The sequence below is a fragment of the Suncus etruscus genome, chromosome 16 (genome assembly GCF_024139225.1).
Source record: "Suncus etruscus isolate mSunEtr1 chromosome 16, mSunEtr1.pri.cur, whole genome shotgun sequence".
In the NCBI taxonomy this organism is placed as follows: domain Eukaryota; kingdom Metazoa; phylum Chordata; class Mammalia; order Eulipotyphla; family Soricidae; genus Suncus; species Suncus etruscus.
Window position 1 is genome coordinate 82095372 of NC_064863.1, and position 15595 is coordinate 82110966.

A 15595-nucleotide genomic window follows, 5' to 3' on the forward strand; every position below is an offset into this window, starting at 1 on the left:
TAGCTGTATTTGTAGGTATAGTTCTTTTTATTTATTTTTATTTATTTATTTATTTATTTTTGGTTTTTGGGCCACACCCAGCGCTGCTCAGGGGTTACTTCTGGCTGTCTGCTCAGAAATAGCTCCTGGCAGGCACGCGGGACCATATGGGACACCGGGATTTGAACCAACCACCTTTGGTCCTGGATCGGCTGCTTGCAAGGCAAACGCCGCTGTGCTATCTCTCTGGGCCCTGTAGGTATAGTTCTTAAAGAGGACTGTTCTTTCTTAATTTTCTCTAGTGAATTTACTAGAAAGAGAGGAGGCAGAAAAAAAAAGTTAATGCTGCACTTATTTTATTCTTTTCAATCTATATTATTTGTGAGAAAATTGGAATTTATTTACAAAAATTAAATTTGCTTTTGACCAACACATGTGCCATGTCTGTACTTGTCCAGCTCCATAGACACTTTGTACTAGAGAGGTAAAACCATGTTATGCAAAAGTATATGTTCACTGGTCATGCAGCTGAAAGATGGCGCTCTTTGGAGGATTGCCAAATACCTGCTCTGTTAAAGCCAAGCCTGTTGCATATATCACCCACAGTCAATGCTTGGTTCCATTGCATCATTACTCTATGGCTTCCTTCAGAGAAAAAAATATGACAACAACAACAACAAACAGGAATATTGATCTTTGAGTTGATAAAGCCAGCACTTTCTTTAAGTGAATGCAAGCACCCTCCACTCTACGTTCTCTTATTTTCCAAAGCCCTAGCAGCTAAAACCATACCGCAATTTCTGGACTGGTGGCCTCTGTAGAGCTAAGCTGCAAGAGATGGGCCCATGTTGCTGGTGTCCATGAAGGACTTGCAGGAAAGACTCTGACAAATATCTCAATCTTTTTTTATTAGAGAAGCACAAGGGCCTATGTCAAACACCTGCACCATAAGACAAAGAGGGAGAGAGATGGATTTAGGACCAGACTAAGGTCAGATTGAGGGCCAGGTAAAAGGAACAGGTATATGATGCAAAGTAAAGGGATACAGATGAAAGTGGTCAAAAGGTCTGTCTAAGTCAGGGAGAAAGATCATAGAATAGATCTACATAAACATAGCTTAGAAACAGTTCAATTCAATTGCTCCTTCAACTGTCTCTTCTAACTCCCATAAATCTCCATAAAAGGGATTTTTAGAGACTCAGCAAGACAATTAGAATGAAGGTCTTACTTAAAGGTGAGGACACCGTTTATGGCTGGCTGGTGCTGGACTGTAAGACTAAATCTCCCACTTTCTTTTTATATTTCAGTATTTTTAGGGTAGGTAGTTCCAGATAAGTCAGAACCAAAGAGCTGTCTTTTGATGATGTCTTCAGATATATGCAGAGTAATTAGTGGATGGCTAGGGTTTCTATAGTTAGTGCTTCAGCTGATGATGTCATCAATAAAAACAAACATTTCATTATCCCTCTGCAGCTCATGTTTTCAGTTTCATTTTTCACTCCAGAGAAGCGTTTCACTTCATTGTGAAGGGAAGAGAAATGGAAAAATGAAAACCTTAGTTCATTGATTTAGTTGTTTGAAGTAAAGATAGATTTTTCATAGTCTTTTAAAATGAGGAAAAGTCCAAAATCTTCCTAGGATTTAAATTTGATGAGTCCTTATATGGTGCAGTGGAAGACATAACTTTTTGGGAGGAGTGTCTTCTGTGGAAATGTAAGTGTATTCTCTTTCCCTGATGTTAAATTTCCTGCAACCCAAATAGATGAGTTAATTGTCTTTTGGGTTCTTAGGTCTTTCTGGAAATGTTTTTTGTCGAGGCTGTGTATGGTTCTCCTTGTGGTAACTTAGAAACTTTAGCGAAAACAATTGATAGAAAGCCAATTGAACACATTCCCTATTTTATATTTTACATTAATTGGGTGGTTTTTTTTTTACATTAATTGTGTTTTAAATGCTCCTTGTGTTCTTTCAACTCTTGTTTGTTCTTGTGGATTATATGGTATACCCATTATGTACTTTATCTGCCATTCATTACAAAAGGCTTGTAAAGTTTTGATGGTATATGCTGATCTATTATCTGTCTTAATTTTATTAGGAATTGCCATATCTGAAAAACATTGCAATAGAAAGGAGCAAACTATTTTAGTTCTCTCTGATGATATAGGGATGTCCAAATAAATTTTGAAAAAGTTTTAATGACCAGATGCAGTTATGGTTTGTTTGGGAAAAAATTAAATTGAGTCTAATCCATTTTCCATAGTTCTTTTGTTTTGAGACCACAGGGTTAGCTTTTACAGGGCAGAGGAGCACAGACTGAACAGTTCTGAATAATATGTTTGTCTTTTCTTAGTGGAATTTATTTTTATACATATAGGTGACGAGCATTTACATGTAGAGAATTATATTGTCTCTCCAGGATATAAATACGGACATTGACAGGAGAGCAGCTAAATTATTTCTTAGATCCACTGGATCAGGAAGACCAGAATGAGATGTTATGTGTGTGATGTAAACAGGTTCAGAATGCTTTTGTAGCATGGCTTGTAGTTGTAGAAGTAGATGTTATACTACAGTGTTGCAAACATTTATAATTGCAAGCAATTTCCAAGCAAATATAATTGTATAATATATAATTGTGTGTATTAGAGTATAATATTACAAATATCTGACACATATGGTAATAGGTAAATTAAGATAGAAATTTCTACTTGTGCAGAGTTCTAATTAGTGCACGCTATTGTGGTAAGGGATAGAACAATGATTCTATATTTCCCTGAGACTGATCCATCAATATAAAATGCAGGCACATCTGGAATAAGAGATATATGAATAAAGAAATTATAAAATGTGTCCTAAAAACGTCCCAATATTTTCCTGGTGGATAGTGTGAAGAAAGTTTCCCTGAGTAGTCATCCAAAGCTCTTTGAAAAACTTCACTGACTAGAAATATTGATTCAATTTTATATGGGGATATTGGCAGGGTTGTATCCCAATAAAGTATGAGTTTGCAACCTCCCTTTAACAATTAAATTAACTATTAGTTCTCAGTTTTATTTGATTGTATGCTATGAAGGTATATACATTTATGAAGATATATATATATATATATATATTCCAGAGTTTCTGATAACTGAACAATTAAAGTTATTGGTGATTTTAATGTTGCAAATAGTAATAGCCATACATTATTTCTGGGTCTAAAGCGAGTAAGATAGGACTTCTGTTGGCAAGCCATAAAAACGCCCAGTTCCTTCTGAGCCTCTTGAGTCAGTTGTCTTGGGATACTCAAAACAAATCACCCTAGTAAGGCAAAGAACATAATTTGTTCTGAATTTGGGATACCAAGACAAGAATGGACCCAATTAATATCACCTAGGAATTTTTGAAATTAATTGTGTGTTTTAAGATCTTTCTGCTAAATTAATTTTTTTGAGGATGAACCATCATGTGTTTGATAATATAACCAAATATTCATATGGTGGCATAATCTGGACTTTTTCTATTGCTACCTGCACTCAAGCTGCTGGCAAATTTGTCATAATATTGTCATACAAGGTTTGAAGTTTCCTCTCATTTGAAAAAAACTATTAAAATATAGTCCAAGTAGTAAATAGCAAAAGCATTGGAAAAAAGAGCAGGTATATTATGTAAACTAAAAAGATGTAGCCAAAAGTAGCCAATGTTCTTTCCAAATCAGGGAGAAAATCCATTGATGTAGAAATGTCTGATAGAAACAGTTCAATCTGATTACTCATTCAACCATCTCTTTTAACTCTAAAAAAAAATCTCCACACCCAGTCTTCCCCGAGTGAGGGGTGTTTATAGACTCAACCAGCCAATAGCAATTAGGGTCTTACTTAAAGGGTCATACCTCTTTCATGGCTGGCTAGTGCTAGAATGTAGGACTAGAGCCTTGAATGCCATTTTTTAAAATAATGTCTTCCCTGTAAAAACCACACCAATTTAAAAGCCAATGTGTTTCTGAAGACACCTAATGTCTTAATTTTTTCTTTTCTGTATTTAATAATTTCACTACCATGTATCTGGAAATAAATGAAATCAATTGTGCCAACTATATGATACATGCTACTTAAATAAAATAAAATTTTAAAAATCGGCTTTTTTACTTAAACAGCCTTTATATTTATATGTAATTGACCACCTAGATATATTGACCACTACATATACATATATATTGCTCAATCAAATAACCAATATATAAGTATATGCATTTATATGAAACATTAGGAAGTAATTTTGCTAGTGTTAAAAAAGTGGATAATATCATAATGCATTTTTAGTGTAAGGATTAATAGGATTGAGAACCTTGTTTAAATCATGAGAAATATTATATATAAATTTTATCTTGCTAGAATATTGAGTTGAATTACAATTTTACTTGTTTAAATTTATGTATACTCTTTGCTTGTTCTAAAATATATAAAAATATGCCATCACTTATAAAATACTGTATTTGTTTCCTTCTTTTACAGGAAAACATTTTGCTTTCAGTTTTTGGTCAAAAGTTTTCCATTTTTTTTTACTATAAAGATTGTTTATCTTTAAATCCTCAGAAATTTTATTTCAAAGGCCACCTAGTGTATTGAGATTAAAAAGACACTAGCTTCAACCACAGTGGGCATCAGCAAACTCAGCAGCATCTCCAAGAAATTTTTACTTTGAAAGAGCATGCAGATCACCATGGGGGCCACTCTTAATCTCTAATCCATAGGGAAATAAAGGTCAACCCTTCTGTTAGTGCCGAGAAATTGGCAACAGGTCTCTATTGGTTCACATCATTTTAAAAATTAGCAATGCTTGTAAACCATAAAATACTTTAGTGATTTTTTAATATGCAATCCTCCAAACATAAGAAATAGTTTTACTTAAAAAACAAAAATTAAAATATTCAACCTGATGTTCATCTATTTCAAGTCTTTTTTCTTGATTATCTAAAAATGCTGTCTTGAATTAGATTTAGAATGTTGACATTTTTTGATGACCTGCATAATTTATTAAAAAGGATAAGAATTAAAACTTCCTTTATTTGCACAATACATTTATAAATAATATAAGATAATGATGATGATGCAATGCATTACTTAGGATGGGTACTTTTAAGTTGAAATGAACAACTTTTGGGCTACTAAATTATTTATTATCATAGCTAACTGATGGATCTAAAGACAGTAATTTCTGCCACTAAAAGACACTTTGACATGCTTTTATATCCTGAAAACCTTAGAAAATGAACATTAATCACAGAGGTCAAACTTATAAGCAGGCTATGCTTACTTGTTTCACTGCAACATGAGACTGTAGTGCAATTTAAACCTCAAATTTGTACTTTCTGAAGATAACTTTGAATTCAAATAATTTATAGATTTAAAAGGTTGTAGATAAGAGCAGCACAGTTTGAAGTTGTTCTCTCTAGCCAATCTCTCTAGCCTCTGGATGGAATTTTAAAGGAAATATTTAGAAAAACCATAGTAATCTAATGAAATTTAATGTGAAATTAAATAATTATTTTTGTCACTAGATAATTTAAAGACACTTAAGATATATTGGTACTTGGACTCATACAATCACTTAAATTTTTACTAAAATAGAATATAGTAGTTAGAAAATGCAAATTTAGGAACCTCATGTGCCAATATCAGGTATGGCTGTCAGGTCGCTAAGCAGTTTAGCATCTGGCAGCATCACCTTTTCCATCTGAGTTATGCAGTTGAACAGAATACCTTTCAGTTGTATCAAAGTTGTTTCAAGCTTCATCTTTTCTTTTGACGTATAGTATATATTTTGTACAGAAACCCCATCTTATTTACTCATTCATTTATCACTTGGAATTGTGTAGTTTCCATCTCCTGGCTATTATGTGAGGCACATTAAACACAGCATATATACTTCCAAAATAATTGGTTTTATTTTAATTGTGTCTTTTTAAAGAGGTTGAACCAGACAACATTCCTTCCAACAATAAACAGATACAACATGCTACAAATCAATGTACAAAATGGTAACCCTAAAATGAAAATTTTGAGATGATTGTACTGAATTTGAATAATGCTTTTGCTTGTTTTTATTCTTTTTTATTTTTTTGATTATGAGAACAAAATTGCAAAGAAAGAGGACAAGATAAAGTTACAGTGAAAGGACAATCACCCATAAACAGAATTCTCAGTAGTCTCATTGCTGATATCTTAACTTTGAACTTTCAGCCAAAGAACATGAAGAAGAATAAAACAGAACCCATGCACAATTACTTTGTCCCTCAAGTCCCCAGATTGTAGTACATAATATTTCTTAGCAGCACACAAAGCAATCTAAAGACATAAAACTTATGTCTTAAACATTGAAGGCAAAGTACCTTATTACATTTCCATGCACATGCATATTAGTTTAAGTTAACCTCAAAAGTTTAACTGGGTTGTTCTTCTTAAAGATTAGAGTCATCATCTATGGGTTTTAAGAAAAATGAAAGACATTCTTGCAATAATTAATTTCAGACACAAAAGAGAAAAGAGCTGGACGTTCCAGCTCACCTCAGGAAGCTCACCACAAAGAGTGATGAGTTTAGTTAGAGAAATAACTACATTTTGAACTGTCCTAATATTGAGAATGTATGAGGGAAATGTAGAGCCTGTTTAGAGTACAGGCGGGGGTTGGGTGGGGAGGAGGGAGATTTGGGACTTGGGTGATAGGAATGTTGCACTGGTGATGGGTGGTGTTCCTTTTATGACTGAAACCCAAACACAATCATGTATGTAATCAAGGTGTTTAAATAAAAAAAAAGATTAGAATCAAAGGATCACAGTAAAAACGGTGTTAGAGTGGCAATTATTGTTTGCATAGGCCCACCAAAATATGAGGGGCATGGAAAGGAAAAGCCTTGGCCTAAATACAAGGAGACCTTACCACTGAAGTTTCTGGCATAAGACCAACTCCAGGCTCCAGGTAAACTAGTTTGTCCAATCCAGGTCATTGTCTGTAGTGCCAATACACTTTTATTTTTTCACACAGTCTCGGTCGTTGGAAGAATGTTTTGGTAGGATGGTAATTTACCCAAAGTTAATTTTCCCAATAAATTATCATTTAAAAATTTTCATTTTCTGGTGTGTTTTTCTATTTCTTTAATAGTGACAATGGTTTTACATATAAGACTTTAAGATGCATTGTTCAGTTAATTCTTAGGCTTATAATGTTATTGTACACACTTTAAAATGCGTTACCATTTTTGCTTTTACTTCTAGTTCATTATATGAGTATAGAAATGCAACAGATTCTTAAAAGTTAGAAATATTTATTGTAAATTAGAGAAGAAAGGAGAAAAATAACAGATCTTTGTGTTGATTCGTAGCATGCTATATCATTTTACTGTTTCTAGACATTTTAAGTATATTTTTCTTGCATTTTCCAGTGATGATTTAATTTCTTTCAATTTTTGAGTGGTTTTTAATTAAGAATGACTGTTGAAACTTGCCAAATATTTCTCTTCATCTTCTGATATAACCATATAATGTTACTTTGCTTTTGTTGATATGGGTATATGCATTAATTTTTTGTATACATTGAAATTTGTTTGTATACTGGGATTAATTCCATTATATCATTGTGATTCTTTTGATATGCTATTATATTCATACACTCGATATTTTGTGTGTTTTTATATCAATGTTCACCAGGTATATTGGTCTGTGATTTTTTTTTTTAGTGGTACATATTGACTTTGGAGAATAGTATCATTTTGACTTCATGGAAGACATCAGTTAGGATTCCTCTTCGACAATTGGGGAAATTTGAGAAATAGCTTAGTAAATCTTTGTAGGTCTTTTAGAACTAACAAATTGAACAATATGGATCTGGGATTTTGTTCTTTTAAATTGAAGTTGAAATCAACTTTTGATAGTTATGCATTTTATTTCCTCTTTATTCAATTTGGTTTTGTAAGTCTAAGATTTTATTTATGATCTCTAAACTCCAGCCAAATTTCAAGGAAGTTTTAAGATCTTTTGTATTTCTCAAACTTCTGCTGATGTTTCTCCTCCAGTATTTGTATTTATAACTGATTTAGTTGTGTTTCCTTTTTTAGATTCTCATGAGTATACATCAGGGTTTATGAATGTGGTCTATTGTTTAAAAAAAAGGAAAACAAGGGCCAGAACGGTGGTGAAAATGGTAGGGCATCTGCCTTGTATGAGCTAACCTAGGATAGACTCCAGTTCAACTCCCAGCGTCCCATATGGTCCCCATACCAGTGATTTCTGAGCACATAGCCACGAGTATTCCCTGAGCGTCAGCAGGTGCGGCCCAAAAACCAAATAAATAAATAAATAAATAAATAAATAAATAAATAAATAAATAAAAACTAAAACAACAAAAACATTCTAGCATCTAATTTCACTGACCCAGTACTGTTTTATTTATTATTGATTTTTCTTCTTTTTTATTATTTAGTTCCTCCTTGTTTTCATTTTTTTTGTTTTTTTTTTTTTCTGCCATACCTGTTTGATGCTCAGAGGTTACTCCTGGCTAAGTGCTCAGAAATTGCCCCTGGCTTGAGGGGACCATGTGGGACCCCTGGGAATCGAACCACGGTCCTTCCTTAGCTAGCGCTTGCAAGGCAGACACCTTACCTCTAGAGCCATCTCACTGGCCCCTTGTTTTGAGATTTGTGTTATTATAATTTATAGAGCTCTGAGGCTAAGTTATTGATTTGAGCCTTTTTTCTTGTTATATGAAGCTCTTTTATGCTGAACTTATGGGGATGAGGTCAGGGGACTTAAGTGATGGTGTCTAAAGGAAGGATAGAAACAACCAAACCACACTCGCCCTTGGGCTGTTTCCGGCCCTCTGTACAACATTTTGTGGCCCTGCCCTAGAGGAATCTTTTTTTGTTTTGTTTTGTTTTAGTTGTTTGGGTCACACCCCCCAATGTTCAAGGCGTACTACTGACTTTGCACTCAAGGATCACCCCAACTTTGCCTCCTGCGGCCCCCAGGTAAATTAAATTTGAGACCCCTGGGACTCAACAACAATAAAATCATTCAACCCAAACTTTAACAGTGAAACTTATACAGGTGCCTGTTGTGATAGTAGGGTTGGCAGAGGAGAGAGGTATGAATTCTCCTAAGCACTATCAGTTATAATTTGCTTTATTCAAATGCCTCACTTTTATTGTTACTTTATATTTTCACTATGCCCATCACTGTGTTATTTCTTCCTGATTTTTTTCAATTAGTCATCAAATACCATTACTGTTTCCGTCTCAGAGACTAAGGAATGGCTAGAGAGATAGTGCCATAGAATTTCCTGTGGGGACAGACCCTTAAAAAAAGAAGGTGACAGAACTTGAGCAATAGACTATAGAACTAAGCTTATATGATGAAATGGGTGTTCATGTGCAGAGAGGAGCAGTCCTTGAGAAGCAAACACTCTGATGGTGGGTGGGTATTGAATGATGCAATATGAAACTATAATTAACAATATTGTAAGCCACAGTTCTTCAATACAAAATGGAAAAAACAAATATTTAAAAGATGACATTCTAAGTAAAATTAATATATGTTTTATGAAATTCTAAAAGGTGTTAAACATATATATTCACAAATACACACAAAAAATCATGGGTTATGCTTCATACAGAAATGCATGTCAATACAACACTATTATGAGACTCCCACATATATGAATTATGTCTTTCAATTACAGATCTGCTTATATTATTCCTGAAGTATAAATAGATAAGCCTATACTCTGAAGAAAATATAAATGTTTAATCCTAATATTTCTTACAATGCTAGCACAGCAAAACATCATTTCTTTAGTCAATATTATTATTCAAGAGAAAATACTGATAGTAAATCAGAGTCAAATTTACTTTTCTACTCTATAAAATGTCCTTATGAGCAAAATATCTATAAGAGAATGGAAAACTTGATAATTGAAAAGTTTTTGCTATTTTTGAAGGAATGAGCACACAATGTGATAATGTTCTTTACAAATTAAAATGAATTATTATCTAAAACTCATTTCCATTGGTGTTTAGAAAATGATTGGTTTAAAGTTATTTTGAACTCTAAATGTATTTTAGATTTACTCCTTTCATCATTAAAAAAAACTGCTGGAATACTTAATGGCATTAATTAACCTTGTGAAAACAAGTCCGTACTTATATGTAATGTCAATTTTAGGAACAAGTCTCAGAGCTAAATATACACTTCATTATAAGATCCATTACACTTCCAATTAATGTTAACAAAATTACTTATCTTTTGGATATTTGTACTTCTAGGTTGAAAAAAATGGCGGTATTTTTCCTCAGCACATCTATTTATTGAAATCCTGAAAAATGGGTTTGATTGTAGATTTATAGAGGGGCTTCGAACTTCCAGTAATTATTTGAATATATTAAAAGCTAGTACATAACTAGAGAGTGCCATCTTTTATGTTGTTTGAAAAATGAACAGTCATCCAGAAAACTTCACTAAATTACCTTTCACTCTATTCAGCTACTAGAACTACTAAAATCAGGAGAAAGCAAGAGTACTACAGAAAGAAAAGAGAGAATAATAATTTAAGGACTCTAGAAAATAGGACTTGGATAGATTTAAAGAACTACACACACACACACACACACACACACACAGAAAAAGTATGTGCATATATTTCTTCCCTTTTTTATGAAAATAGTAAAATTGTAATATAGAGCTGTATTTATTCTTTGAGGAAGTGCCCATTTCTTCTACCCATTTTTGATGGTATTAGATGTCTTTTTTCTGTTAAGTTCTGTCAATACCTTGTATATTTAAATATTATATTGTATAATATATATTTTAAATATTAGCCCCTTATCTGATAGTTGTTTGTGAATAATTTCTCCTATTCGAGGTGACCTTTTTACCTTAGTCACTCTTTACTTTGAATTGCATAAGCTTCTCAGTTTAATATAATCCCGTTTATTTATATCTGCTTCCACTTATTTGGAGAGTGGTGTTTTTTTCTTTGAATATGCCTTTAGTATTAATTACATATAGTGTTTCTTCTTCTTCTTCTTCTTCTTCTTCTTCTTCTTCTTCTTCTTCTTCTTCTTCTTCTTCTTCTTCTTCTTCTTCTTCTCTTCTTCATCCTCCACCTTGTTGTTGTTGTTTTTTTCTTCTTCTTCTCCTTCTTCTTCTCTTCTTCTTCTTCTTCTTCTTCTTCTTCTTCTTCTTCTTCTTCTTCTTCTTCTTCTTCTTCTTCTTCTTCTTCTTCTTCTTCCTCTTTATTTGTATTTTAGGGGGCCACACCCGGTGACACTCAGAGGTTACTCCTGGCTATGCACTCAGAAATCTCTCCTGGCTTGGGGAAAACATATGATAACCACAATTTGTCCTAGGTCAGCCATGTCCAAGGCAAACACCCTACTGCTGTGCCACCTCTCCAGTCCCATATGTTTTCTTCTATATACTTTATAGATTCAGGCCTGATATGACGATCTTTAATCCATTTGGATTTTACCTTTGTGCATGGTGTTATATGGATGTTTGAGTTCACCTATTTGCATGTGGCTGACCAGTTGTCCCAACATCACTTGTTGAAGAGGCTTTCCTTGCTCCATTTTGCTTCTCTTGTCATTTTATCAAAAATCAATTAATTGTATTTCTGAGGGACAATTGATCCAGCAATACCACTCCTAGGGATATACCCTAGAACCACTAAACACAATATAGTAATGCCCTCTACACTACTAGCAGCTCTTTTTTACAATAGCCTGAATATGTAAACAACTCAGATGCCCAAGAACAGAATAGTGGCTAAAGAAACTGTCATACATCTATACAATGGAATGCTGTGCAACTTTTCGAAATAAATAAAATCACCATATTTTCTTATACATGGATAGATTTGGAAACTATTATTTTGAGTTAAATAAGTCAGAGGGAGAGAAACAAGCACAGAAAAGTCTCAATCATATGTGGGATTTAAGAAAAGTAAAAAAAATATAATAATAGCACCCAGCTACAATAGAGATAAGGGCTGGAAGAACCAACACATATTAACAAGCTTATCACAAAGAGTGGTAAGTACAGATAGAGAAATAATTATGTTAGCAGCTACCATGACAATGAGAGAGAGAGGGAGACAAATAGAATGCTTGTCTTGAAGACAGGCAGGTGGAGAGGAGGTAGGAAATGGCGGGGGCAAAGGTGTGAGAAAGTTGTATGGTGAAGGGGGTTTTGCATTTTATGGCTGAAACCCAACTAGCTAGAAATTATTTCCATCATAAACAGAATTTTCAAATGTGTGTTCTAAAAGATTTTATTAAAATAGTAAAGTTCATGCATAACAAGTTACTTTCAAAAGATTAATAGTTAATATTGCCATATTATCAGTAGAATTAACTGTAAAGTTATTAGTATGGAAAGAATGACCCATATATGTCAATATGTACTGCAAATGTTTCTAATATTGTTTCTGTTATCCCTGAAATAATAAAATAAATAAATGTGTCATGAGTTTTCTTATCATTGAAATAACAAAATATGTGCCTTTAGTTTAACTAATGGCATATAGGAAATTTGGCCTTTAAAAGACTTTCTTATTTTCTAACAAGAACCAGTGAAAATTTTGCCCCAGTTGGAATAATGAAAGATTCTGAAAGTAAGAAGTATTCAAACAATATTTTTGTGTGTAATTTATTTCAGTTTCAATATGTACAATTGAATCAAATTAGTAGTATATGAAATTTATATGGTACCACTAACAGACATTTTATGTCATTGTCATTGTTTTATTTAACATTTTATAATCTATTCTTTAAAAATATTTTAATTGTGTTGAGCTTCAAATTTTAGTATTTATAAAGATTTTCTTCTTCCATTGGAGGTTCTAGAAGTGACAAAAACAGAAATTTAAATCATTTATCAGAATAACATTTTTATTTCAGATGACAATAGGTAAAAATGTATATTTATACATTTGTATAAATGTATATGTATATTTATACTTTATGTATAGAAATTCTACATATTAAACTATTTTCATTAATAAAAATAAAATACATTAACATTATTCAGTGATAAAATTTTTGAACCAGAAGATATAAATAATGCTAAAATGGGAAAGAATAAACTAATATTTATGATAAAATTTTCACTTATTTTTACTATGAAAAATGAAACCAACCTAAAGCCTTACTTTATAAATAAAACTGCCATTTTTATATTTATGAGGAAATTTTTACTTATTACTGTAAGTAGGAAAATATCTAAAGTCTATATAAATAAAATTGTCATTTTGAATATGAAACTAGTGCCTTCTAGACTATCTTCAGATATCTTTATCAACCAGTTTAGAACAATAATTTGACATAACATTGGGGCTAGATTAAAGTAGAAAGCTGCCCTTATGTGCTGCCGACATGTATTTAATCCCAAATATCCCATATAATCTCCAAAGCATTCCAGAAATAATTGCAGAATACAGAACCAGGATTAAGTTTTAAGCATGACTAGATGGGACCCAAAACAACAACAACTTAATAAAAAATCATGTTAACGTATAGAAATAATATTACTAATCAACTAGTTTAGTAAATAATTTTATAAAATGTATTTGAAAGCTCTTAACAAGTAAAATACACAGAAAGAGGCCAGAAAATATTCATTTATCAAAAAAGATGTCGAAAACTATGTAGCATAAGGGAATGATTCTATTCTAAATTTCAAAACATATAATTCTTAAATAAGTCATGGTATGTCTGAATGGAAATATTTAGTTATAGGAACTATAGAATATCTTATTTTTTATTCAGCAATTGACATTTCAGCCTGATACCCAAATTATTTTTACCATAAATAAAAAAAAATCCTTAGTAGGCTTACATTATAATTCCTTTTTTTTCCTTTTTCTTTTTTTTCTTCATACATGTCACAGGTACCATTGCCATCACAGCAACATGCCTACTGTGATGGAAGCATGACCTGTGGGCCAACGTGGCCACATTCACTTGTCTGGGCAGCAGTAGCACCCAGGCCCAAAATTACTGAAAATGAGGCATACATTATAATTCTACTTAGAAACTTGCTTGGTAAACTATTGCTATAAGTTCCTGAATATCAGTGTGCTCCAATCGTCTTCATGAATAGCATGTAATCAGTAATCCACCTGCTTGCCTATAATTAATTTTTTCACTATCCTATATCGCCTGAAATACTGCATTATTTGTGTTTACGAGGAATCCAATTTCCCAATGTCATCTTCAACAATGACTTACCTAAGACAAAAACATAACTTTATATTTGTTTATATTTTAGCGTTTCATGTATTTCTCAACAATTCTATGAAGTGTCAGACTATCTAACCAACTATTATCAATATCCCAGATTTTATATAATTATGCCCTAGATAAATAAGACTCAGGGCTGGAGAGATAGCACAGTGGTAGGGTGGTTGCCTTGCATGTGGCTGACCTAGGAATGGTCCCCTGGCCATGCTCTGCTGGAGCCTCTGAGAGAGATTTTGCTAGTCCCTTCTTGGCCCTCTCAAGAGAGTTTCAGGAGACATAAGAGTACAGAAACATGCAAAGGTGACAGGTCCCTCCCAGTTTGTAATCTTAAAGCAGGGGCAGAATACTCTAAGGATAGGGAAGAAATGGACATTAAGAAGACAACCCCATTCACATTAGTGCCACACAAACTCAAATATCTTGGAGTCAACTTGACTAAAGAAGTGAAGGACCTATACAAAGAAAACTATAAAAACCCTGCTCCAAGATAAGAGAGGACACGCAGAAATGGAAACATATACCCTGCTCATGGATTGGCTGGATTAACATAATTAAAATGACAATACTCCCAAAAGCATTGTACAGATTTAATGTGATCCCTCTAAAGATACCCATGACATTCTTCAAAGACGTTTAGATCAAACACTTCTGAAATTCATTTGGAACAATAAACAACCTCAAATATCTAAAGGAACCCTTGGGAAAAGGAATATGAGAGGCATTACTTTCCCCAATTTTAAACAAAGAAAAAGTTATCAAAAGAGCACGTTATTGAAATAAAGACAGACCCTCAAATGAGGAGAATAGGCTTGAGTACTCAGAGAATGTGCCACAAATATACAAACACCTAATTTTGGATTAAGGAGCAAGAGTTCCTTAAATGGAGCAAGGAAAGCCTCTTCAACAAGAGGTGTTGGCACAACTGGTTGGCCACTTGCAAAAAAGCGAACTCGGACCCCCAGCTAACAAAATTTACCAAGGTCAAATCCAAATGCATTAAAGACCTTGATATCAGACCTGAAATTTTAAGGTATATAAAACTACACGTAGGTAAAACTCTCCATACATTGAGACTAAAGTTATCTTTATACAGGAAACAGAACTCTGCAAACAGTGGAAGAAAAGATAAACAAATGGGACTATATTAAGCCCAGAAGCTTCTGCACCTCAAAGTAAATAGTGCCCAGGATACAAGAGCCACACACTGAGAGCAAGAAACTATTCACCCAATACCCATCAGATAAGGGGCTAATATTCAAAATATACAGGGCACTGACTGAACTTTACAAGAAAAAACATCTAATCCCATCAAAAAATGGAGAGAAGAAATGAACAGATACTTTGTCA

At 33.1% G+C, this 15595-nt stretch overlaps 1 protein-coding gene and 1 non-coding gene across 2 annotated transcripts in view; one reads left to right on the top strand and one right to left on the bottom strand.

Moving 5' to 3' along the window:
* GRID2 (glutamate ionotropic receptor delta type subunit 2) overlaps positions 1–15595 on the top strand; it is a 1564419-nt gene that overhangs the window by 1256811 nt on the left and 292013 nt on the right. The window lies entirely within an intron of this gene.
* LOC126033263 (small nucleolar RNA SNORA1) lies at positions 13886–14019 on the bottom strand. Its single transcript, XR_007504373.1, has one exon. It is a non-coding gene; the product is annotated as a small nucleolar RNA SNORA1 (small nucleolar RNA).